Source organism: Enhydra lutris, unplaced genomic scaffold, assembly GCF_002288905.1.
Source record: "Enhydra lutris kenyoni isolate GAN:26980312 unplaced genomic scaffold, ASM228890v2 scaffoldscaffold1, whole genome shotgun sequence".
NCBI classification, from domain to species: domain Eukaryota; kingdom Metazoa; phylum Chordata; class Mammalia; order Carnivora; family Mustelidae; genus Enhydra; species Enhydra lutris.
In genome coordinates, this window is record NW_019154085.1 from 56,495,220 (window position 1) to 56,520,110 (window position 24,891).

Genomic DNA, 24,891 nt, shown 5'->3' on the forward strand with positions numbered 1-24,891 from the left:
CCACGCTGCCACAGGCTCTTGGTATATAACCCCACTAGCAGGACTCCCTTGCATAACTGGCAGCCAGAATAGATTTTTTTTTTAAGATTTTATTTATTTATTTGACAGACAGAGATCACAAGTAGGCAGAGAGGCAGGCAGAGAGGGTGGGGGAAGCAGGCTCCCCGATGAGCCCAGAACTCAATGCAGGGCTTGATCCCAGGACCCTGAGATCATGACCTGAGCCGAAGGCAGAGGCTTAACCCAGGAGCCACCCAGACGCCCCCAGAATATATCATTTTTTATACCCCTCCCATAAACAACCGAATTTCAGATACAATCATGAAATGAAAAAGGAGTAATAATGATAGCCAGAAAAGAAATGCAGACAGCATGAACTTTATTTTATTGAGCTTCTTTATTGCACCTATTACATACATTGAGAATTGAAACTGTGTGCAGTCACACAATTTACTGTCTGCAGTAGTGTGACTTTCTTTTTTCAGAAAATTCTTGATGAGGAAAATAAAGTGGGATTTCCTGAGAAATCAATTAATCCAAACAATAGTCTACCAATTTGTTCTTAGTGGGGTGTCTTAGTTCAGGCCTCCATAACAAAATACGATATACTGCATGGTTTGAACAATGGACATTTATTTCTCAGTTCTGGAGGTTGGAAAATTGAAGATATGGGTGCCCCCAGGTTCTTGGTAAGGGCCCTCTTCCTGGTGTGTTGGCAGCTGCCTCTCACAGGACCTTTCTGTCAGTACACATGTGTGGAGAAAGAGAGTTCTGGGGTCTCATCCCCTTCTTTTAAAGACACTAATCCCTTTATGGAGACCCTACTTTCATGACCTCACTTAAACCGAATTATCTCCCAAAGCCCCACCTCCAAATACCATCACATTGGGGATTAGGACTCTAACATGAATTTGGGGGAAACACTAATTTCTATCATATTAAAATTTTCCCAAATTTTTCTTTTACAAAAGTCAGAGAAAGTTGATAGTAAACGTTGATTGTGATCCTTTACCTTAGAAGGACGGTCTAGTTCATGGTGAAAATGATTGAAGCATTCAGATATTGTCCTTTTGATTTCTTCTGGCCATGTGCAAGACCAGTATCTTTTGTTGACAAGACATTCTTGTCATTCTTCTTTGAAATGCCTATTTCCCTGTGCTTTGCTTTTGCAGAGTTGGTGGTGTTCGCCACAGTTTCTCTGTGCCAGTCTTTTTTTTTTTTTCTAAAGATTTTATTTATTTATTTGAGAGAAAGACAGTGAGAGAGAGCATGAGCAAGGAGAAGGTCAGAGGGAGAAGCAGACTCCCCATGGAGCTGGGAGCCTGATGCGGGACTCGATCCCGGGACTCCGGGATTATGACCTGAGCCGAAGGCAGTCGTCCAACCAACTGAGCCACCCAGGTGTCCCTCTCTGTGCCAGTCTTTAATGAACAATCCAAAGCTTGTCATTTTGGGGTGCCTGGGTGGCTCAGGTGGTTGGGCATATGCTTTTAGCTCAGGTCATGATCCAGGAGTCCTGAGATCTAGCCCAGCGCTGAGCTCTCTGCATAACGGGAAGTCTGCTTCTCTCTCTGCCTCTCCCCAACTTGTGTTTTCTCTCATTCTCTCTCTCTCTCAAATCTTTAAAAAAATAAATAAATAAATAAAGCTTATCATTTACTGTACATTGTTCTAGGTTGATTCTGATGGTTTGCAAATATGTTTGCATGGTCACATGTGGACAGAATTAAAGTTGCTCTAGTTCCTTTCTTGGTCTTTACAATAACGAGGTTATCATTGATTAGTTCAGATCTACACTTTAGACTCAGGAGTATGTAACCAACTGTGCCCAAATTGAGGTCTAAATGATTCCAACTGATCATGAACTTGTTCCTAAAACAAATACTTGTAGCTGAGTCTGTATGTGTCCTAGGCCAGCTGATAACCAGAAGTTCTCCAAATGAATTTCATGTTGTAAAACACAGTGTTTATGAAAATATGAGTAATAAAAATGTAATTGGAAATATATATTTTTAAATTTTATTTTATATATAAATATATATTACATATATATTTATTTTTTATATATATGTGTGTGTATATATATACATATATATATATAAACTATATACACACACACATATACTAAATAGGAACCACAGTAGTTGTTTAGAAGTTAAACAACAACAGGGGCGCCTAGGTGGCTCAGTGGGTTAAGCCTCTGCCTTCGGCTCAGGTCATGATCTCAGGATCCTGGAATCAAGTCCCGCATCGGGCTCTCTGCTCAGCAGGGAGCCTGCTTCCTCCTCTCTCTTTCTCTCCTTGCCTCTCTGCCTACTTGTGATCTCTGTCTGTCAAATAAATAAATAAAATCTTTTAAAATAAAAAAAAGAAGTTAAACAACAACAAAAATTTTCAGGGAGAATTATTTTATCACTGTAGTTTTTTTAAAATTGCAGGCTGATGGTGATAATAAAAACCACTTTTAGTCGGTTTATTGTTTTTAAATTCCCTTTAGACAATGCGCTCCATATGGCCTGTCTGAGGATTGTTCCCAGCATCCTCTCAGCTCCAGGCCTCCACCTCCAAGTCAGCCGGGGATGCAGACCAGGGGACAAGAGAGACTTAAGTCTTACTTAAGTCTGTAGTAGGATGTCTTCCTTGTAAACAGAAAATCAATTTTCTTCAGGTCTCTTCCTCTCAAAGAAGGGGACCCTATTCTCAGTTCAGGAGAATATACTGATTAAGATTTTGTGTTCATTCAATTTCCCTTGTCTGTGATTGGTTTCGGTATGGGTATTTGTTGAAGTTCCAGCCACAGATCCTTGAAGGAAAGTCAGTTGTGAGGGATTTCAAATCCATCAGTGCACCCCAGCATAGTCTAGACTTATAAAAAAATATATAAGTCTAAGACTTATAAATAAATAACACACACATGCCTATCTATGCATCTGTGCATATATACAGATATACATGTATGTGTGTATGTATGTATATGGACATATATACAGGATAATACATGTATGTCATCTTGTTTTCAATCTATATGTATACCATTGAGATGAATAAAAATGCATCCCCATAAAAGAGATACTAAATTCATAGTAGCTCCTTGGATTTATATATTTTTCTCAGTCAAAAGATACTAAAATTACAAATACTATCAATACATGTTCATAGCTTTATGGTTAAAGAAGTATTAATGAACAACATTCTATTCCTTTATCATCAAATAGGTGTAGTATCAGAATTTCCTACCAACCACTAGAGCGCAGTATATACCAGCAAAAAGCCCAGCCATCCTGTCCGCGGAGGCCTGGTCCTGAGACCAACTAAGCCGCTGAACCGTGGTAAACAGCCACTTCTTCAGAATGGCCACTTAGGCAAAACCATGCAGGTCCCATTTTTCTCTAACTCAGAATGAAAATACCTTTACTAACTCTCATGAGGAATATGTACATTTTAACTGGTTCAACAACCTTGGACATGTAGTGTTTGAAATCTAGGGTCAGAATGACTGGGTTTACATCTCGCCTCCATCCTTAATAGCAGTGTGACCTTGGTAAAGTTTTCCTACCTGTTTTCTTATCTGTAAGATGATAATAGTAACAGTAGACACATGCTCCGTAAGTGCGAGCTCTTATTAAAGCTTCAGGCACTGAGGCTCTGCAGTTACCCTGCCTAGCTTCAAATACTGGTTCTACTAAGCTAAATAAAGAGCTTAGTACTATGGACATAATTTTCTTAACCTTGCTATACTCATCTGTAAAATGTGGCTAAAATGCCAACCTGATGATGACTGCTTAAAGATTAAATGTCCATCAGCGGGGTGCCTGGGTGTCTCAGTCGGTTAAGAGGCTGCTTTCTGCTCAGGTCATGATCCCAGGGTCCTAGAATCGAGCAGAGCCCTGCGTTGGGCTCCCTTCTCGGCGGGGAGTCTGCTTCTCCCTCTGCCTGTCGCTCCCCCTGCTTGTGCTTGCTCTCTCTCTCTCTCTCTCTCTCTGTGTCAAATAAATAAATACATAAACAAATAAATGTACATCAGCACATAACAGTGTCTTGCATATAGTAAAATGTAATATATGCTTATTGTTAGCATTACTTTTAATACTCCTTTTATAGGGGCACCTGGGTGGCTAGTGGGTTAAGCCTCTGCCTTCAGCTCGGGTCATGGTCTCAGGGTCCTGGGATCGAGTCCCACGTTGGGCTCTCTGCTCTGTGGGGAGCCTGCTTCCTCCTCTCTTTCTCTCTGCTTGCCTCTCTGCCCACTTGTGATCTCTCTCTGTCAAATGGATAAAATCTTAAAAAAAAAAAATACTCCTTTTATAAATACTAATGATAGTATCATTAGACTTGGAATTAAATACTTGTCACAGGCATTTGTGCCATTTATTGTTTACCTTAAGGCACATTTGAGAAGTAGCCACACAAAGTACATTTTCTGATTGTTCCCAAAGCTAGACAGTACCCTGTCCACAGACTGCTCACCACTATTGTAAAGCTTGCTTTCTACGGGAAAACCAAACTGGAAAGTCATGCAATTAAGTGGAGAATTTTATTTTTGTCCACAGATGATGTGTGGAATTTGTGCCCCTTTAAAACTTGCTTTCTTTTTGGAAGGAGATCTTTTATTTGGATCACTCAAAAACTTCTGAGTTTCTGCTGTGAGACTGTGCGCTAGGTGTCCTCCCTTGTTTCTTTCTCGATAGACCTTGACAGATCCCGGTGAGTGTCTGCTTTCTCAGCTGGTGTCAGCCCAGGCTTCCTTGTCATTGAGCAAAGATGGTGGCTTTTTGCAGCCCAGCTTACATCCTCCTATCTCCATGGAGAAGCTTGCTTTAAAAAAAAAAAAAAATCAGACTTCAAAATGATATAAAAACATCATCAGTCATTTTGAGTGTTTTATTATATCTGCCAGAAGATATAATAATTTGATGGTGTTGGACTGTTGCTTAGCATTGTAGTCTCTTTCAGTAATAAAAAAATTATTTTTAATGTTGGCAACAAAAATGAATTGATTTTTTGACCTGACTGATAGTATTGGGGGATTTAGCAATTGCCAAAATGAACCAAGAAGGCCAGATTGCTTATAAACCCCACAGCCGCCAGCCAGTCTGGTCAACGCCTGGCAACGGACTGATTTCCCCATCAGCTTTGCTCAGTCTCACCTCTGAACTTCCTGTTCCACTGGACACCACTGTTGCTCGAACCAACCCCATTACAGCCAGGGCTCCAGTGGCGTCATCATGGAAAGATGGAGAAAACGGCTGGTTGGGACCACCGCAAGCCCTGGATCATTTCCAGAAGACAGCTTCCCCACGGGAGCCAATGAATCTGTTTTTCACCAAGAGTTCAAAAGTCTTATCCAAAAAGTCCAGAGCTTCGATAGTTGGACAACTGGTGTTCCAGTGTGATCATGTCTCCCCTTTCAATGTAAGAACTGAAGCACTTTGTAAAACCTGAAAACAGTTTAGGACATTAAAAAGACACACCCCCTTCCAAAAAAAGGAATTTTCATGTACTGTAGAAACCATTCAGAGGCAAGACATCACATCCTCGTGAATATAATGGGGTCTTGCTTCCCCCTCTTATTTGAACACAACTCTCATTGACTTAAAAGTGACATTTCCAAACTGGCTGCGAGAATGATTTGTCCTCTAAACAAAGCAGGCTGCATTTGTTCTGGTAGAATGGCTTCTCTTTTTTGTCTCCGGATAATTTGATACAGCATTCATTCATTCAAGTGTGACTCTCATTTGAAAAATTTCTCAATGAGACCATTTAAAAAATATTTTTTAATCTGGAGCTTTCATGACTTCTCTAAGGCTTCTTTCAGCCTTGTCCTTGTCAGCTTAATAGAAATGGCAAAAATTGATTTTTTGAAATAAAATTGTTCCCAGTAAATTTCAACCTAAAATCAATCATTTGTCCCTAAAACCTTGTTTGTACTGTGCATGGGCTATTTGTGTCTACAATTTTAAGACGAGGGATTTTCTAATTGCTTCAAGGAATTTTTTTTTTTCCCTCCAGATAAAATGACAAGCTTCCAGCCTTTGGACTTGGAAAGGAAGTTACTTAAATCTAGTATCTTCCACATGCCTGGGGCTATTTCAAGAACAACAAATCTCTGAGTGTTTAAAAACAGTGCTGTGGAAATTAGAGCTACAGGTAATATTATTTTCTCTTCTGGGAATGCACCGCATCAAGGGTCAGACTCCACGCTTCCCACCTTCTCCAGTCTCAGGCACTTCCTGGCCTCTGAGGTCAGAATTCCCATAAATTTCAGGACCTGCCATTTTCTCAGGGCAGAGGTGAGACCCAGGAAGAAGAGACCCCACAATCACATCTTCATAAACTCAAACAAAGCAGACTTGCAGGGTTTACATTTTAAGCCTATGAATCTTCTTCGTGATGGTTCTCATGTCTCTTGAAATAAACAATGTGGGAAGAAAAATATTATGGTCTCTATTTGCAGCATTTTGTTCTGAAAATAACTTGGACAGGAGAGGTGAACCAGTAGTGGTACATGCGCTGGCAAAGCTCTCTGACTTCACTGCACAATCGTCTCTTCCTCTTAAACAACCAGCTCCCAGTTACCACAATACCCCTGTGTACAGAGGAAAGCCAAAATTAAAAGGTCTCTTTAATACTCAAGGTAAGATTCCAGTTAAATTTAGGGCTAATGAGAAGGCAGTCTGGTTGGTGATTGTGTTTTGCCTTCAGCTTCTGTTTTTAGCATGTGAATAAGGTTTAAAGGAATAATGGGAATTTAAAGTCGGTGTGGCCCTTTAAGACATAAGTAACTGAGACCATCAATGAGATTGTCAAGTATCAAAGAGGTTACTACTACATCTTAAATTTCCCCTTGAGTGAGAAGGGAATGATCAAATTCAGAAACACTTCATTTGATAAAGCTAAATGCTCTTCTTCTTGCTAATCTCCTCCTGAGATTTCGCTCTTCACTTGAACAAATTAACTGAGGGTGAACGATGATCAAAAGAAAAACTTATGAAGAGCAAACGCCATAAATCGCTAGTGAGTCTGAAATACACATCAGAAAAAAAATTTTCTTTAGTCAGATAGAGATCAGAAGCAAAAGACACAGATAGAAGCATGAGATATCTGCTATAAAATAAACAGAACACAGACACAGTCAGGTTTGGGGCAGGGTTAAGAATGTCACTATATCACAGAGGAACTTTGTGGGCCGGGGCACTTCCCCTTCCTACACCTTTCTTGGCAAGTAGAGTCTGAGTTATGAGGAGCTCCCAATCTATAACCTCCCTATTCCCACCCCATTCCCACACACACACCAGTTTTCTTTTTTATAAATAGGGATCACACAAAGCCCTTGAGCTGAGTTGAAATTAACAGAGGAAACTTACATGGACATTAAGATAGTCATGCTTGAAGAAATAGTAATCTGAAAATTACTTTTGGAATATAGCCTACAGATATAACTGCCCACATTACCAAAGAACCTGTGTAGAAGGTTATTCATTGTATGTAGTATTATTTGTAAAGAAGTAATTGGAAACAAACATCCATCAGTTGGGGACCGGCTAAATAAGCCTTATCCCCACAGTAGAATCACACGCAGTGGTAAAAACGCACTGTATGAGGACGCTTTCCAGGAAATACTGATGCTGAACGGTCTAATAGTATGTTATATCTGTAAGAATGGAGAGGAGATAGGAATATATATTTGTATTTACCTAAAGAAACTCTGGAAGGAAACACAAGTTAATGAGGATGTTTTCTAAAGCGGCGCAGTCAGAGGTTTAGAGGGTACAGAGTTGGGCACTTCCCCATGAATGACTTTTTTGAACATTTCTGTTTTTTTGACTATGTGAATGTATTATCTATTCAGGATTTTTAAATTTAAAATAATAATAATACAACTCAGTAACAAAACAATCCAATTTTCTTTTTTCTTTTTTTTTTTTTTTTTGGTAAGTGGAGAATTTGGACACTTTACCAAAGAAAAGAGATGGGTAGCAACGAAGCACATGAAAAGATGCTCGACATCGTTAATCATTAAGGAAATGCAGGTTAAAACCAGAATGGCTCCAGTGAACAAACCTGACATTACCAAGTGCTGAGGAGGATGGGGAGCCCCGGGAATTCATACCCTGCTGGTGGGAATGCAAAATGGTATGGCCACTTTGGAAAGCAGAGTATGTTTCTTGTAACATGGAACATGCATTTACCATATACTGCCCAGAAATCCCACTCCTATGTATTTAACCAAGAGAAATGGCTACATTAAGTCTCTCCATCCAAAAAATCCAACAAACCAGAGCATAAATGTTTATTGTGGCTTTCATTGTAGTCACCCAAACCTGGCAACAACTCAAATGTCTACCAACAGATGATGGATAACGAGTTATAATTGCTGGAATACCAGTTAGCAATAAAAAGGAAAGACCTGACACATGCGGCTAATGAATGAATTTCAGATGCTTTCTGCTAAGTGAAAGAAACCAGACTCAAAAGGCTACATACAGTGTGATTGCACTTCTGTAACATTGTGGAAAAGGTACTGCTCTAAAGACAGAAAACAGATCAGTGGCGAGGGGCTGTGGGTTGAGAAAGGTTTGGCTACAAAGGGGCTCAAGGGAACTTTGGGGGACAAAGGAATTTATATTGTGGATGTGGTGTACATTTGTTAAACTTCAAGGAACTGTATCCCTTAAAGGGGTGAATTTTACTGTTATGTAAATTATACCTCAACAAACCTGATGTTAAACATTTTTAATAGTAAAATACGAGGGAGACATTGTCAAACTTGTGCTTTAGAAGGGTCACTCTGGTTGCTATGTGGTAAAAACCCCAGAGTAAGCAAAAATAAAATTGCAGCTGTTACAGCGATTTTGTGGGACACCTCCCCTGAGAGCCAGGACCAAAACGGTGGTGAAACTGGACAGAGGCAGGCCCGTTAGAAACAGATTTTGGAGTGACAGATGGGAAGACTTGCTAATGGACTGGCTATGGGTCAGGAGAGACAGAGTTGTCAAAGGGGACTCCAAAGATTCTTCTATCTCCCATGTGTCTTCGTCCATCTGGGCTGCTATAACAAAAATACCAACGACCTGATGGTTGAAGGAACAAATATTTATTTCTCACCTTTCTGGAGGCGCTGGAAGATCTGATCTCTGGAGAGGACAGAGATGGCCATCTCTTCACTGTGTCTTACCTGGCAGAAGGGGAAGGGAGCTCCCTGGGGTCTCTCTTATAAGGGCACTAGTCCCATTTGTGAAGACTCCACTCTCATGACCTAATGCTCTCCCAAAGGCCCCACTTCCAAATACCACACTGGGGGGGTAGGTTTCAACATAGGAATTAGAGGACATACACATACATGTATGAGGCAGGTGCAGAGCAGAGATTATCAAACAGTTCTAGTCCCAATGCCACCATGAATTATCTGCAGAACTCTACTAGGGTCTCTTAAGTGTGTGCCAAGGATTGGAATAATAATGTGAAAACTGCGAACATGAGACCAAGAATCCTTTAGTTGTTTGTCCTAGAAATTAAAGGGGAAAAAAACAAGTCTGGGTCTTCTCAGCTAAGAAGGGCTACTATGGGGGCGCCTGGTTGGTCCAAGAAGAACTTGGATTCGTTCGTGGTCATGGGTCATGACTCAGGGTCATGGTTCGGGCCCTTACTGGGTATGGAGATTACTTAAAAAATAAATAAACTTTAAAAAAAAGAAAAGAAGAAGAAGCTTCTTCCCCTCCAGGAGGGCAAAACCAAAAAGATGAAACTCTGCCACTTCTATTTGCTGGTCAACATAAAATGGCCTAACAAGAAAAGAAGAGGAAAAAAATTAGCTGAAATATATTTTGCTTATTAATTAATAATAATTCATGTGTGGGGTTGTTTTTTTAATTGTGTAAAGTTCATTTCCATGCTGGCACATGTATTTGCTGTGACTGATTGTGGACTGATGAGTGATTGCCCATTAGCCTAGCGTGGACGTTCCTCACCACACCGTTAACATGCTGACCCCAGTCTGGGTCTAACAGTCTCGAGCAGGGCAGCTGCCTTTGGTCCCCTTGGTTCAGAGTCATTTGGTCAGAATAGCTAAATCATATCTTAGAACGCTATGTGAAGTTCAACAGGAAATCCTTGCAGGTTTATGCTCATGAAATCCTTTTGTGATAAAGGTGAAGACCAGAAAGAACAGCAGTAATAGAGCCCAAGCCCACTATGTGCAACCTCTCGTTCTATGTACACACATACACATGCTTATACAGAGATACATTCTGATTATAAAAATAACAGACGGTAGCAAACATTTTAGAAAACCCTCCCCAATGTCACTTACCAGATACTCACTGTAGGCTTTTTGTTATACATTCCTCCAGATTGTTTTCTGCACAACTACATTTATTTGAAGAGTATTACTTACACAAAGATAATTTAAAGAAATTTCAGCCAAGATTTTGACACTGGATATTAATACTTCTACAGTGATTAGAGGGAGGAAATTAAATGAGAGAGGATATATCTAAATATCTCCAAAGGATATGTCTAAATAATTCATTAACTTTTAAAGTATTAATCTAGGGTTGTTTCCTTTGATGGTTATTAAGAGAACATGGTAGAAAATTCATGTAAAAGAGTGAACTAAAATTACAGAATTATCTGATTCTATATAAAGATTCTTAGCAACAATATTTCAAAGAGTTAATACGTTTAATTCATGATGGTGACAGGGTTGAGAACACACTCCTCCCAAATATGACACCTTGGCATATGGAATGTTTTAAGCTCAAGGAATTTGGGAAATGGCAGGTGCAGGAAGGACTCAATGATCTTCCCTTCTGCCCTGAATTAGGTCATAAAACCCTCAAATGAGGGGCGCCTGGATCTCTCTCTCCCTCTGCTCCTCCTGCCCCATCCCTGTCGTTAAAAAAAAAAAGACAAAGGGACTCTGAGAGGGATCCAAACAAGTATTGCTAAGTTCCCCCAGTTTAGCACTCTCAATTTGTACACTTTCGCCCTCCCACATTTTCCCACGACTTTCCACTCTTCTTCAAACTGAGAATAAAACCACTCAGGTTTAGCCATTTCTTGGGATCTTCATTTCTTTATGAAGGCTCTTGCATTACATAACATTAAGATTAAATAAATTTGGTGATTTTCTCTTACTAATCTTTCTTTTAGGGTTGAAGAAAAGGATTTTTTTTCCTAATAGAAAATTTTTACTCTGATAGAAATGTTTTCTAAATAATACAATAAAGTATATGTCCTAATGTACTTAGCCACTTGAATTAGGAAAATAGTGATTAATAGCTAGTAGATAATTAATATCAACATATCTTGTTTATCTGGGCTCAACCTATTCTAGAAAGCTTAAGGAAACCTTTAACATAAATATCTTTTGTATCACTTTATACACAATTTCTTTTGGTTATAAAAATATTTGGGGCAACAAAAAATACTCAGATGTGTTTTGGAAGATCAACTAATACCACCAAATTTATGATAACAATCAGCAACAACAAAAAAACAGTAGTTTGCCCTGGAATTAGATTCCCCAAAAGCAGAGGCAATTTTTAATTCAATAGCTGTTTCTCCTTTTATATTTTACTCCTTAATTTTAGTAATAACAGTATGCAGCTACTGATTAAACAATTTTAGACATTATGTACTGACTTCCCATTATGGAAGGACTTAATATTCTTTTACCACTCCTATACACAGACACACACACACGTTCTTCTCCCCCAACCCTGTGTATTTTAATCATAATTTTGTATTAAATGAATATTCAGTTCTTATAATATAATAATGCAAATATTGCTTGTAAGTAAGCAATGCATTGTATATATTTCTTTTTTATACTTCTATCTTTCCAAGAGCTAAATATTGCTTATTTATTTGTTTTGCTTTGTTTTAGTATGTGTGAATGGAAGTCGTATGTTCATGAGTATAATTTTTCTTATATTTCTCCAATTCTCTTCCCAGCAACATTGTCAAGCACCTCAAGTTTTCTTGTGATTTTTGTTTTTGTTTTTGTTTTTGCTTTTACTGGAGACATCTCTCTCAGACCCTTCCATCCTGCTGTTTCTATCAAGACTGGTTGATCTCTAGAATGGCTAAATTTTGTCAGCCTCATATTTTCTTTCTCACGACTCTAGAAATTCAATTTGCCTTTTTCCTTTGTTGGAATTCTTGTTTCCTTACTCATGTCTTCCACTTTCTTTGTTTATTCTCTTCCTTTGGTAGCAGACATGTTCCAGAAATTCCTGGTGGGAAAAAAAGATGTAAAGCAGAGTTTTTGAGATTTACCTATTTGAAAACATCTTTTTTTCTATCTTCATATTTGATCATTTAGCTGTGCAGAAACTTGGATTGGCAAGATATTCCCTCAGAATTCTGAAGGCATTGCTTCATTAGCTTTCAACCCTTGGTCTTGAGAGTTCAACGCTACTCTTTTTCCTCATGACCTTTCTTTTTCTTTCTGGAAGCTTTTTTTTTTTTTTAATCCCTACTGGGGATTTTACCATGTTGTGCCCTGGTATGGGTCATTTTCATTTCTCTATCTTAATGGGATCCTTCCTATCCTTTATTCTGGGCTATGCTCCATATCTATCTATGATGGTTCCTTCTATGTGTCAGCTTGGCTGGGCCACAGGTGCCCAGATTCATGGTCAGAGGTTATTCTGGGTGTGTCTGTGAGTGCTTCAGGATGAGATTAATTTTTGAATTGTTAGGGACTGGATTCTGGCAGAAGAACCAAACCATACTCGGAGACCTTGGAGGATCCGAGGTTCACTTCACCCTGGCAGGCCCAGAAAAGAGTAATCTCTCAAGGTCTGAGCCCCAAGCACAAAGTGGGTATCTTACACACTTATCTCATATGCTTGTACTTCCGTATCTCTGCCACTCTTGCAGCTGGGTCCAGTGGGGCTAGGGGAAAGCCTGCAATGGCCCTGGGGCCGGGACTGGGATTCCGCTGCTGGTTTGGCCAGCCACTCAGAACACAGACTTTCCTTATCAGAATCAGTAGACTGAATGCAGCCGAGTGCCCTCAGCAGTGTGGGCAGGCCTCACTCGATTCACTGGAACTCCAGGGACAGAAGCAAATGTTGTTTTAGAGAGAATTCACTTTCTCTTCCTGACTGCCTACTACCTGGGCTGTTGGCGTTCTCCTGTCTTTGGACTCCGACAAGAACTGGAGCTCTCCCTTCGGCTCTCCCAGGTTTCTAGCTTGCTGACTGTAGATCCCGGGACTAATTGGTCTCCATGTTCAAGTAATCTGATTCTTTATAATGAATATATTACATTCACATGTTATCATGCTGTTGGTTCTGTTTTCCTGGAGGGGCTCTAGTTACAGGGCAGAGTGAGGGAGTATGGGGGCTGCATGGAATTTCCCTCACCTTTTTTTGGTCATCTTAGAACTGTGCCTGGTTGCAAGTAGCCGACTGGTCCGTTAGGGTCACTCAATCCCACTGTCTTCTGTCCCATGCCCCGTGCCCACCTTTAGCTGTGCCTGGAATCATCCCTGAGTCCACAGTCTCTTGGGCATTCTCTCTCCATCACCAAACCTCCTATTTCCTTCTTGGGTTGGAGATGTAATCACTGGACTTCAGGGGTGGGGAGAAGTTCAAGGTATCTAACTGCTCCTTTTGCAAACTCTCAACTAATTATCCTATGTTTATCTCACATCTTGCCCCTCCTTTGAAGGTGTCTAGCTTCTGAGTCTTTCAGGTGCTCTGGGCCATGGATCAGTTTGCTTCTCTCTTGCAAGCACCTGTGCAGAGACGTAAGCTTCAGGTCTCACTGCTGTAATACTTCAGGTACTACCTAGCCACCACTTTAACCTTCTAGAATGCTGTTGTCTCTAATCCTCAATCGCGGTCTCTGTTCTACTCGCCCTGTATTGTCTCTTTATGTCTTCACTGTCATTTTGGTGAGGTTTTAAGAGAAAGCATAAATGAACACAAAACACACATTCTAAAAGATACGTTATCTTTTAAGAGGGGTGCCTGGGTGGCTCAGTCGTGAAGCGTCTGCCTTCAGCTCAGGTCATGATCCCAGAGTCCTGGGGTTGAGCCACATGCTGTGCTCCCTGCTCAGTGTGGAGCCTGGTTCTCCCTCTGCCACTCCCCGCTTGTGTTCTCTCTCTCGCCGTGTTTCTCTCTGTTAAATAAATAAATAAAATCTTTAAAAAAATAAATAAATGAATAAAAGATACTCAACAGTCCTCTGCCACATGTAAGCAAAGAGAGCAAAGCACCGTTCTCTGTTGTGCCAAGGCACTGGCTGTGGGCTGGCAGGCTCAGCCTCCCCCATCTCCTCTTCATGGTTACACATACACGAAGGATTTGATTCTGTATTTTTCGGTCAGATCTTGGTTTTGTTATTTAACAAAATGTCTTAGAGCTACTTCCGTATTCATTCATATAGGCCTATTTCATTCTATTTAGTGACTACATAGTATTCAACAGTATGAATTTATCATGATTTAATCATTTCCCCACTCTTTTTACCTTTTATGCAGGCACACAGATACACATCTATACATGCACACACTTACATTATCTTAGAAGGTAAGTAAATTAAGTGAATAAATTGCATAAATATCCATCATATTTATGCAAGGAAGGGATCAAAAGAATATCAAATATCATACACATAGACATCTTCACTATTGACTTACTTCTAATAGTGAATGACTAGAGCCATCTCCAACGCCTCCAAAAACAGAGATATTAGGATTCCCCTTCAGTTGAAGATACATCATAAATTAAGCTACAGCACCCTTGAAACTCTGGAAGCCCACAAACATAGATTTATGTAAATGGAAAACTAGGATTAAATTTACAATTTATATTTCTACAGAACAGGTCATGTGTTCTCTGCTAATCAGATTTTATGTCAGTCAGAGTCCTGACGGAAAACAGATGGCATTTTCCAATGGTGAACTGAGCAGAATTTAAGGGAGGGACCATTTTCAGTGGTGTGTCAGGGTTCAAGGAAACCAGAATGGGATGATGAAGCACTTTGGGGCTAGAACAGAGAGAGAGAGCCTTTGCCTTTCCTGTGCCCGAGGGTCAAGAGACAAGAGAGTTCCTGGGAGTGGAGAATAAGTTTGTCTGTAAGATGGGCCACCTGCAGGGGCTGTGGCTTTGTGAAGGGACCCAAATGACCTTCAGGAACCAGAGGAGGAGGAGTTGGGGGGGAAACATCCCACCTCGCTCTTCATCCTGTAGTTTTGCTAAATCTGGCAACCCTAGGTGGGGAAGAGTAGAGCATCAATCTGGAGGGGCAAATGGAGAATTCTTCTCCTACCCGAAGGAGCAATGTTGTACTGTGCTCATTTGTAGCCGTGTCTGTGGATCTTGGGGCAAAGCCAATCACGAAGAACCACAGACAATGTATTTATCCAATCATGAAAATGAGTTCATTAAGTCAGCTCTGAAAGTTGCCCACATCTTGGCTCATAATTCCAATTATATGGAAAAGAGACTCCATATTTAAAAAGTCAATAAAAACAGAAAAGCAAACTTTTCATTAAAAGAGTCAATAAAAATGAAAAAGTAAAAACTTCTCTTGTTGTCCCCTCTCATTAGTATTTGATTTCTTTATTATTCCAGCCCACGGGTCTGCAAATAAAATATGGCATCAGTAGCTGAATGGAATGTCTCTGTCCAGGCATTTGGAGAAAAATTCCATCACGAATAGAGGCTAAACAGACCAGATAACAAGAGGGATAACTTGAGCAAAAGGTAGGAACCAAACTTACATTTATAATAAATATTAATTCATGACAGAAATAACATGAAAGAAGAAATGAATGGGGCCAATAAGAAAGGAGTAACCCTCACGAATCAATATGATCGGATAGTAGTCTGGTAATTCCTAAGCAGCAATCTTCTTTACAAATAAAATGTATTTTAATTTATAAGGAAATAGAAAAAAATTAGAGATGCAGTGTGTAAATAAGTAATATTGGATATATTACCTTAAAATAATAAATCTGAGGGGTACCTGGGTGGCACAGTTGCCTGGGTGTCTGACTCTTGGTTTCGGCTCAGGTCGTGATCTCATGGTTGTGGATCGAGCCCCTCTTTGGATACCTCGCTCAGCGCAGAGTCTGTGTGGGATGCTCATTCTCTCTATACCCCTCCCCACTGTATGCTCTCTCTCTCTCTCTCTCTCTCTAAAAGCAAATATGTAAATCTTTAAAAAATAATAATAAAAATCTGATTAGATGGGGAGGAGAAAAAGAGACTCAAGGAAACACTAAGATTTTATAGGTTTGGAAACTATTTTTCCCCTTAAAAAGTCTTTTTTAACTTAAAGACAGATTCTATTTATTCCATTTCCATAGTTCATCTATTTACTGCCAAAGTATGACATTTTTATAAGTTTAACATGTTATACTTTTTATTATAAAATTTGTTTTTCAAAAAAATACTGAGGAAGAAAAATTATTTTAAGGTTCTGCCATTTGGCTCAACAGCTGTAAGAGAGTTTGAACTCATTTTTAGCGATGGGCTACTGCATACTTGATGCCTGGGGAAGTCCAAGATTCTGGTTTCCAAATAATGACCCACATAGCAAAGTGATCTACCTGGGATAGATCACTTTTTAACACACCCTCTCTATGTGATAAAAATAAACACTTTTTTTACGGTTTTATTTATTTATTTGAGAGACACTGAGAGAGAGAGAGAGAGAGATATGCACAAACCATGGGGGAGGGGAGAGGGAGAGGAAGAAGGAGATTCCCTGATGGCGGGGCTTGATCCCAGGACCCCAGGATCATGACCTGACCCAAAGGCAGATGCTTAATTGACAAAGTCACTCAGGTGGCCCTCATATTATTTATTTCTAAAAATAATTATGTCAGTAAAAAACAAAATATGATATAACTTACAGTACCCCCACAAAAAGAATTGGATTAATTCTGTTAAATTACATTATGGTAGGTCTTTTTTAAAAGGAGGGGAACATATAAGGAAAGGCTTCCAAAAATTGTGACTGCAAGGGGGTAACACAAGGGACTTTGCAGCTATGGAACAATTCTCTGTCTTGATTGTGGTGGTGGTTATACAAACCCCCACGTGATAAAATTGTACAGAACCGTGTACACACCCACAAATGCGTGCACGCAAAACTGATGAACATGGAATGAGGGCTGTGGATTGCACCAAGGTCAAAGTCCTGGTTTTGATATTGCACTATAGTAAGGTTAAGATTCCAGCATTGGGATAACTGGGTGAAGAGTAACAGGATTTCTGTGCGTTAATTTTTACAACTCCCTGTGAACCTATAATTATTTCAAAATTTAAAAAAAAATTTTTTAAAGGTTACAGACTGTATGATTCCATTTTTTTTTTTTTTACATCCTCAGAAAGACAAAAGTATGGCAACAGAGAACAGGCAGTGGTTGCCAAGCGTAAGGAAAGGATAAGACTACAAATGAATAGCACTAGGAGATTTTGGGGGTGATGGAACAGTCCTGTATTGTGGTTGTGGTTACATGAATCTATACACATGTTTATAAAAATTTAGTCAACATCTTAAATATTTTTTGAAAGCTTTTGAATCAGTTGCTTTCACTTCAATATTGGAATATTGAGCTCACTTATACGGGGAATCTAAAAAACAAAACAAAACAGACTCAGAGTAGATTTGGGAAGCAATCTGTTGGTTACCAGAGGGGGAGGGGTTAGGGGTAAAGGGGATTAAGAGGTACAAACTTCCAGTTATAAAATAAGTAAGTCACCAGGATATAATGTACAGCGTAGGGAATATAGTCAATAATAGTGTAATAACTGTATGGTGACAGGTGGTATCATGGGGATCATTTCATAACACATGAAAATATCTAATCACTATGATGTACTCCTGAAACTAATAGGATACGTCAATTATAGTTCAACTATGTCAATTATACTTCAATAAATGAATTAGTGGGGCGCCTGGGTGGCTCAGTGGGTTAAAGCCTCTGCCTTCCGCTCAGGTCATGGTCCCAGTGTCCTGGGATCGAGCCCCACATCAGGCTCTCTGCTCAGCAGGGAACCTGCCTCCTCCTCTCTCTCTCTGCCTGCCTCTCTGCCTACTTGTGATCTCTATCTGTCAAATAAATAAATAAAATCTTTAAATAAATAAATAAATAAGTAAATGTCGGGACATTGGGCACATTATTCTCAGTTATCTGTAAAATGGTAATATTAATGTCCATCTAATAATAATGTATGTAAAGACCTTAGCATATTGCCTAGGACTTGGAAAGCACCGATTGAATAGCATTACTTGTTTTTATTTACTTTTTATTTTGGGAATTCATTCTGTAAGGAAATTTATTTGTTTATTTTTAAAGATTTATTTATTTATTTATTTGACAGAGAGAGATCACAAGTAGGCAGAGAGGCAGGCAGAGAGAGGGGGAAGCAGGCTCCCTGCTGAGCAGAGAGCCTGATGAGGGGCTCGATCCCAGGACCCTGAGATCATGACTTGGGCCGAAGGCAGAGGCTTAACCCACTGACCCACCCAGGCACCCCTCTGTAAGGAAATTTAGAATAAACAGAGGAGATTACTGGATGTTTCTCTGAAAAATTACATTTCTTTGAACACACCCTTTCCTTTATCTTTGATTCAAGCTTTTCACTGAGCTATTTTATAATTCAATTTGTAGATAGGTGATAGCAATGAGAAATAATTATCTAGTGTCATGGAAATAAATTCTATGGTGGAACTGTGGTGTGGTGATTCAAATGGACTTCCCCCACACCCCTGAAGCCCCACCCAAGTGAAAAATGCCAGTATTGTGTCCCTACATAAATTCATTTCAACATTTCTTTACTCCATATAACATGGTGTTCTTTTGATTTTTCCTTTGAACCAGATACACTGTATTTCCCGTTTCTTCACTGAATAATGAATTAAGTAAAATCTTTAACAGGAGTTCATTTCATATCTGCTTGAGAGTCATGATTTTACCATTTTTAGAAATCTATCCTTTAAAAATTTTATAGCTGGAAAATGCTGAAAGACAATGGGAAATTGCACAGCATCTTATATACTAAGTCATTTTGGCTATTCTTAATTATCTGGCATTTCCGTGTCTTGTAAATAAACTGTCCTGATAACCAAATAAAGTTTTTTGTTACCCTTATTAATAAGGCTTTGAACAGAGGAGGTCCTTGATAAATATTTGCTAAGTGAATCAACAGAATTGGCATTTCATCTGAGATCCCTCCATCAGGTGGCAAGACAGCCCTTATCTTTTGTATTCATGGTCTGAGGCAAAAATCCACAATGCTCTTCATTCTTCATTATGGTTATTCTGACCTTTATCTGAAATACTGTGAATCTAAACTGTGGAGGGGGCGCCTGGGTGGCTCAGTGGGTTAAGCCCCTGCCTTCAGCTCAAGTCATGATCTCAGAGTCCTGGGATCAGGTCCCACGTTGGGCTCTCTGCTCAGCAGGGAGCCTGCTTCCCTCCCCCACCCGCCGCCTGCCTGCTTGTGATCTTTCTCTCTCTCTCTGTGAAATAAATAAAATCTTACAAAAAATAAACTGTGGAGATATTAGAAATTTACTGTATACCTTTGTCCCTCACAAATCCTTTCCCCCACTACTATGCCATAAGAAATCATTCTTTGCGTTGTTTTCTTCTCAGAGTTTACAGGAAAAAAAACAAAGAAAACTTTTATTTTTATAGTCACGTGGAAACCACTGAAGTCCCTGGTAAAGATGAGGAGAACCTGTAGGCACTCACCAAAAAGTTGGCATAATCTGGATGTCTAAAGGGAAACTGAATGCTTAGAAAGAATCAAAATTTCAAACGAGGGGGAAAAAAAGGAGGAATGAAAAAAATAGTTCTAATTGGATAAAAGTTAGAGATTTTTCAAAAAGCAGCTGGGCGGGTCTAAGGAATTACTTACCTGACAATCCACCACGGGAGTGACTACAGAGCCCTCGCTGATTTTTGTGTCCTCCTTGGTGAAGACAGGATGATTATGCCTTGGCACCATTTTAAAACAGGAAGAATGAAGGTTTTAAATCACTGTTTTATTGAAGGAACAAAACGGAGTCTGCACCAGAGGATTCAAAAAACCCAGGAAGTGAAGTGCAGCCAGCTGCTCCCTGGGGTCTGGGGGGGCCAGGTCTGTACCTGGATCCAGACCAAGTCTGTTTCAAGTTTATTTGATTGAGAATTTCACTTTGAAAAGAGTACTTCACGGGACCTTTGGGAGCTGTCAAATGCTGCCCCCGGGCAGAAGATTAACGGCTCTGTGGACCAGCAGGGAGAAGCCTAGTAAATCAGAGGCCCCTTGTTTGTGGGTCTGTGGGCTTACAGGTGGCAATGTAATGGGCTGTGCCTCTCTGCAGGCGCCTGCGGGACTTAGAGTTTATGAGTCAGAACTAACCGCCTGCATGGAAAGGAGCATTTGAATCCATTTTCCAAACTGCTGATTGAAAAATGGGCTTGAATGAGCCTGCAAGAGAAAAGTTTCCTTGCATTATCTGTCTTCTGGAAGGATCCCCAGGAAGCTGGTGGCAGTGGTGGCTTCTGGGGAGGGGAAGAGCCCTTTTGTGTCTTGTAGGAGGGGGGAGGTCAAGTGTAGCAGTTAAGAGCCTGGCACTGGAAACTTTGGTCTGTCCTTTCGTTGTTTGGATTTTCAACCTGCCGTGGTCTCAGCTGTGAAATGGGGATTAAAATGAGGATTAAACGAGTTAATTCTGTGGAAAGTGGAACAACGAACATAGTACTATATACAACTATTGACTTTTATCATTACATGTATTTGCATGTATCACTGAAAATTATTAGTTATGTTTTTATAAAGCCTTAGAAGTATTTCTATAAAATGAATAATTGTCTTATAATCTCTGTTTTCTGGCATTTTCTTTCTATAATTAACGTTTTCTTACAGTTAGACACAACTCTAATGCTCCTTCCTCCCTGTCTCCTGTCTTTGCATTTCTCCTCCATGATTCTGCTCTGCCAGTGCAGGACTCCCTTCAGATCTGGGGTGGCCGAGAAGTGTGCGGGGTCATTTCTATCAGTTAGCCCCCAAAGCCTGGTTCTCCAGGTAGCACCTGACTGCTCCCCAGAGAGTTTATCAGTAGTAGAGGAAATGAAATAATATTTACTATCCCTCAGGCACTTCCCTGAATTGCAGGCACCTGCAAAAGAGAGGAAAGTGCTATCTTCCTCTATTTTATTATGCAATTAGTAAAGGCAAGGGAATGCCTTCTCAAATGAATGCCCAAGAGCATGGATGTTAAATAGAACCACTACCCTCCTTTATTCGTTTAAAAAAAAAATTTTTTTTCAAATATACAAAAGGGTAGAGAATAACATAATGAGCCCCCATATATCCAACACCCAGATTTAACGATGTGAACTTTGCTATATTCCTTGTTTTATTTTTATTTTTTAGTATTTTTTTTTAAATTCCATTTATTTGAGAGAGAGAGCAAGGGCGGGGGAGGGATAGAGGGTAGGGGAGAAACAGGCTCCCCACTTAGCAGAGAGCCGGACGTGGGGGTCGATCCCAGGACTCCAGAATCATGACCCAAGCCCAAAGGCAGATATTTAACCAACCCCTATTTGCTCCTTGTTTTAAACAAAATTATAGAGCATGACTCTTTTCCCTTCTTTTCTTTTTTAAAAATAGCTTTATTGAGGTATACTTCATATAGCATACAATTCACTCATTTAAAGAGCACAATTTAATGTTTTTAGTATATTTACAGGTATGTCCAACCATTACCATTATCAATTTGAAGACACTGTCATCACTCCCAAAAAGAAACTAAATTCTCTAGCTGTTAACCCCACTTCCTACCACTTCCCTAGCTCTAGTCAACTACTAACCTACTTTCCGTCTCTATTATACATTTTGTGTGCCCTAGACATTTCATATAAGTGGAATCATAACATATGACCTTTTGTTACTGGCTACTTTTTTTTAAAAAAGATTTTGTTTATTTATTTGACAGACAGAGATCACAAGTAGGCAGAGAGGCAGGCAGAGAGAGAGGGGGAAGCAGGTTCCCCGCTGAGCAGAGAGCCTGATTCGGGGCTCGATCTCAGGACCCTGGGATCATGGCCTGAGCTGAAGACAGAGGCTTAACCCACTGAGCCACCCAGGCACCCCACTGGCTACTTTTATTTAACATAATATTTTTAAGGTTTACCCATGTTGTAGCATGAGTCAATACTTCATGGCTGAATAATATCCCATTGTCTAGATATACCGTATTTTATTTATCTATTCATCAGTTGATGGATATTTGGGTTTTTTTCTACTTTGGGACTACTATGAACAAGGCTGCTACGAACATTGGTCTACAAGGAACATGACATTTTACCCCTAATTTTTTTATGTTTATCTCAAAGAGATAAGGACATTTCCCTACATAACCACACAATAGCATCCAAATTAGCAATCATCTAATAACCCAATTAAAATACAAGTTTCTTCGATTTCCTTAAAATCTTTTATTTGTTCAAATCAGGATCCAGTCAATACGGCACTTGAATATATTAACATTCTGCTATTAAGTCTCTTGAGTACTTTTTTTTTTTTTAAGATTTTATTTATTTATTTGACAGACAGAAATCACAAGTAGGCAGAGAGGCAGGCAGAGAGAGAGGGTGAGGCAGGCTCCCTGCTGAGCAGAGAACCCGAAGCGGGGCTCGATCCCAGGACCCTGGGATCATGACCTGAGTCGAAGGCAGAGGCTTTAACCCACTGAGCCACACAGGCGCCCCTCTTGAGTACTTTTAATAGAAGAGTGCTATCCCACCTCTTTTCTCCTGACATTGGCTTGATGAATAGCTACACCCTCCTTTAAATCATGTTCTGGGGGGCACTTGGGTGGCTCAGTGGGTTAAGCCTCTACCTTCGGCTCAGGCCATGATTCCAGAGTCCTGGGATCGAGCCTCCGCATTGGGCTCTCTGCTCAGCAGGGAGCCTGCTTCCCCCTGCCCCCTTCCTGCCTCTCTGCTTACTTGTGATCTCTGTCTATCAAATAAATACATAAAATTTAAAAAAGAAAAAATCACGTTCTGGTTGGAATACCTGGGTGGCTCAGTCAGTTAGGCATCTGAATCTTGATTTCGGCTGAGGTCATGGTCGAAGGGTCCTGTGATTGAGCCCGTGGGATTGAGCCCAGAGTCAGGCTTGGTGCTCACTGGGGAGTCTGCTTCAGGATTCTCTCTCTCCCCTTGCCGCTCCTCCCCATGCTCTGGCACACACACTCTCCCTCTCAAATAAATAAATCTTTAAAAAAAAGAAATAAATCAGCTCTGGCAGTCCATAAGAAAACAGAAGATGGGGCTTCCAATAACCTCAATTCTAGTTATGCTCATTCATTGTTTTTGTAGTGTTTTGAATCTCTGTCCTCAAAATAACTGTAACTTTCTTTTTCTATATAGAACTTCCTTTGAGCCCTGTCCTATTCTATTACATGGTGGACACTTAATCATGACTAGGTGGACTTTCATCTTTCCCCAGGGTGGTATCCAAGTTCCTGGGGGTTTACCCTGGATTGCCGTGTTTCCATGGCATCCACTGAGACATCCAGATGGCCTTTTGTCCGCTCAGTGCATGCAGATGAGACCCCACTCAGCCTGGAACATGATGTCCTTAGGTCACCTGGCTCTTTGGGCCTTGTCAATGTATTCTTGAGCACATAAGAAAGATCCTATGGCTCCAATTTTCAATCAGGTGATTAGGCATTCCATGGGGCCATTTTATGTCTGATTGTCCAGACTTGGGCTATGTAAAATGGCCACCAGCTATAGCTGGCTGCTGAACACGAAACTGAAATATAGCTACTCCAGACTGGGATGTGCTGTGACTATAAATACATACTAGATTTCAAAGACTTCGTACAAAGAATACAAAATATCTCATTCACAATTTCTGTATTGATTACATGGGGCAATAATATTTGAATATATTAGATTAGATAAAATATTTTATTAAAACTCATTGCACCAGTTTCTTTCTACTTTCTTTAATGTGGCTACTTACTAGGACACTGAAGATTCCATATGTGGTTCAAATTGTATTTCTGTTGGACAGCGTGCTGGTCTAGACTCTCCACATGGCCATTTCTTCCTGCTCTTCTAAAGCCACACTGAAGCATGGACAGCTCTGGTGTTTTATTACCTGGACAAGCTCTACTCTGGATGGGATTGAGCAGAGTGGGATTCACCAGGGATTCACCAGGCCCCTTTCCTGGGAGGGAACTCACACTAGTATCTCACTTGTTTCCTTTCTTATCCACCTTCCTTTCTCTTCTCAATCTGACCACATTTAGTCAAGGGTAATAGAGCCCTTCAGCCGCTCTTCCATTTATGTTATGTACACCCACCTGAGCTTTTGAAAATCAAAAACCAATCATTGGACTCTGATTCTACTGTTATTCTTACCTGAGAGAGTCTGTGTACAGAACACCCTAGCTGCCACCAGGATGGGGGAAGTATTACAAAGAATAGAAAACTGAGAATGAAAACTGCATCAGTTACTATATCAAATACCGCCCATCATCTGTCATTCTGGAAATGTATTTTGCAATGATTCTTTATCAAATGCTATCCAAGGATCTGGAAATACCAAGATAAATGAGAGCCAGGTCCTACTCTTAGAAAGAATTGAAGAATGTAAATCCATAGGTGCAGTGGAATGTTAGAGGCATTTCGGCTGAAACATTGGTTCAGGACACCATAGGGCACAAGGAAATGGCTAGACTGGCCACTTCTTGCGGTGGTCAGGGCAACCAGGAAATGCAAGTCAAAGCACTATGGAAACCAAATACTTTATTATGGATTGTTCTGGTGCCTCAGGAAAAATCTCTTTCTGAGCCTTGGTTTCCTCAACTGAAAATAATGTGGATGATTTTGAGCTATTCTCTCTACCT

General features: G+C 40.1%; 1 pseudogene; it reads left to right on the forward strand.

Annotated features, from left to right (window-relative positions):
• The first annotated feature begins 5,043 nt into the window (after window positions 1-5,043).
• Window positions 5,044-24,891, forward strand: part of LOC111140655 — a 32,596-nt pseudogene continuing 12,748 nt past the window's right edge.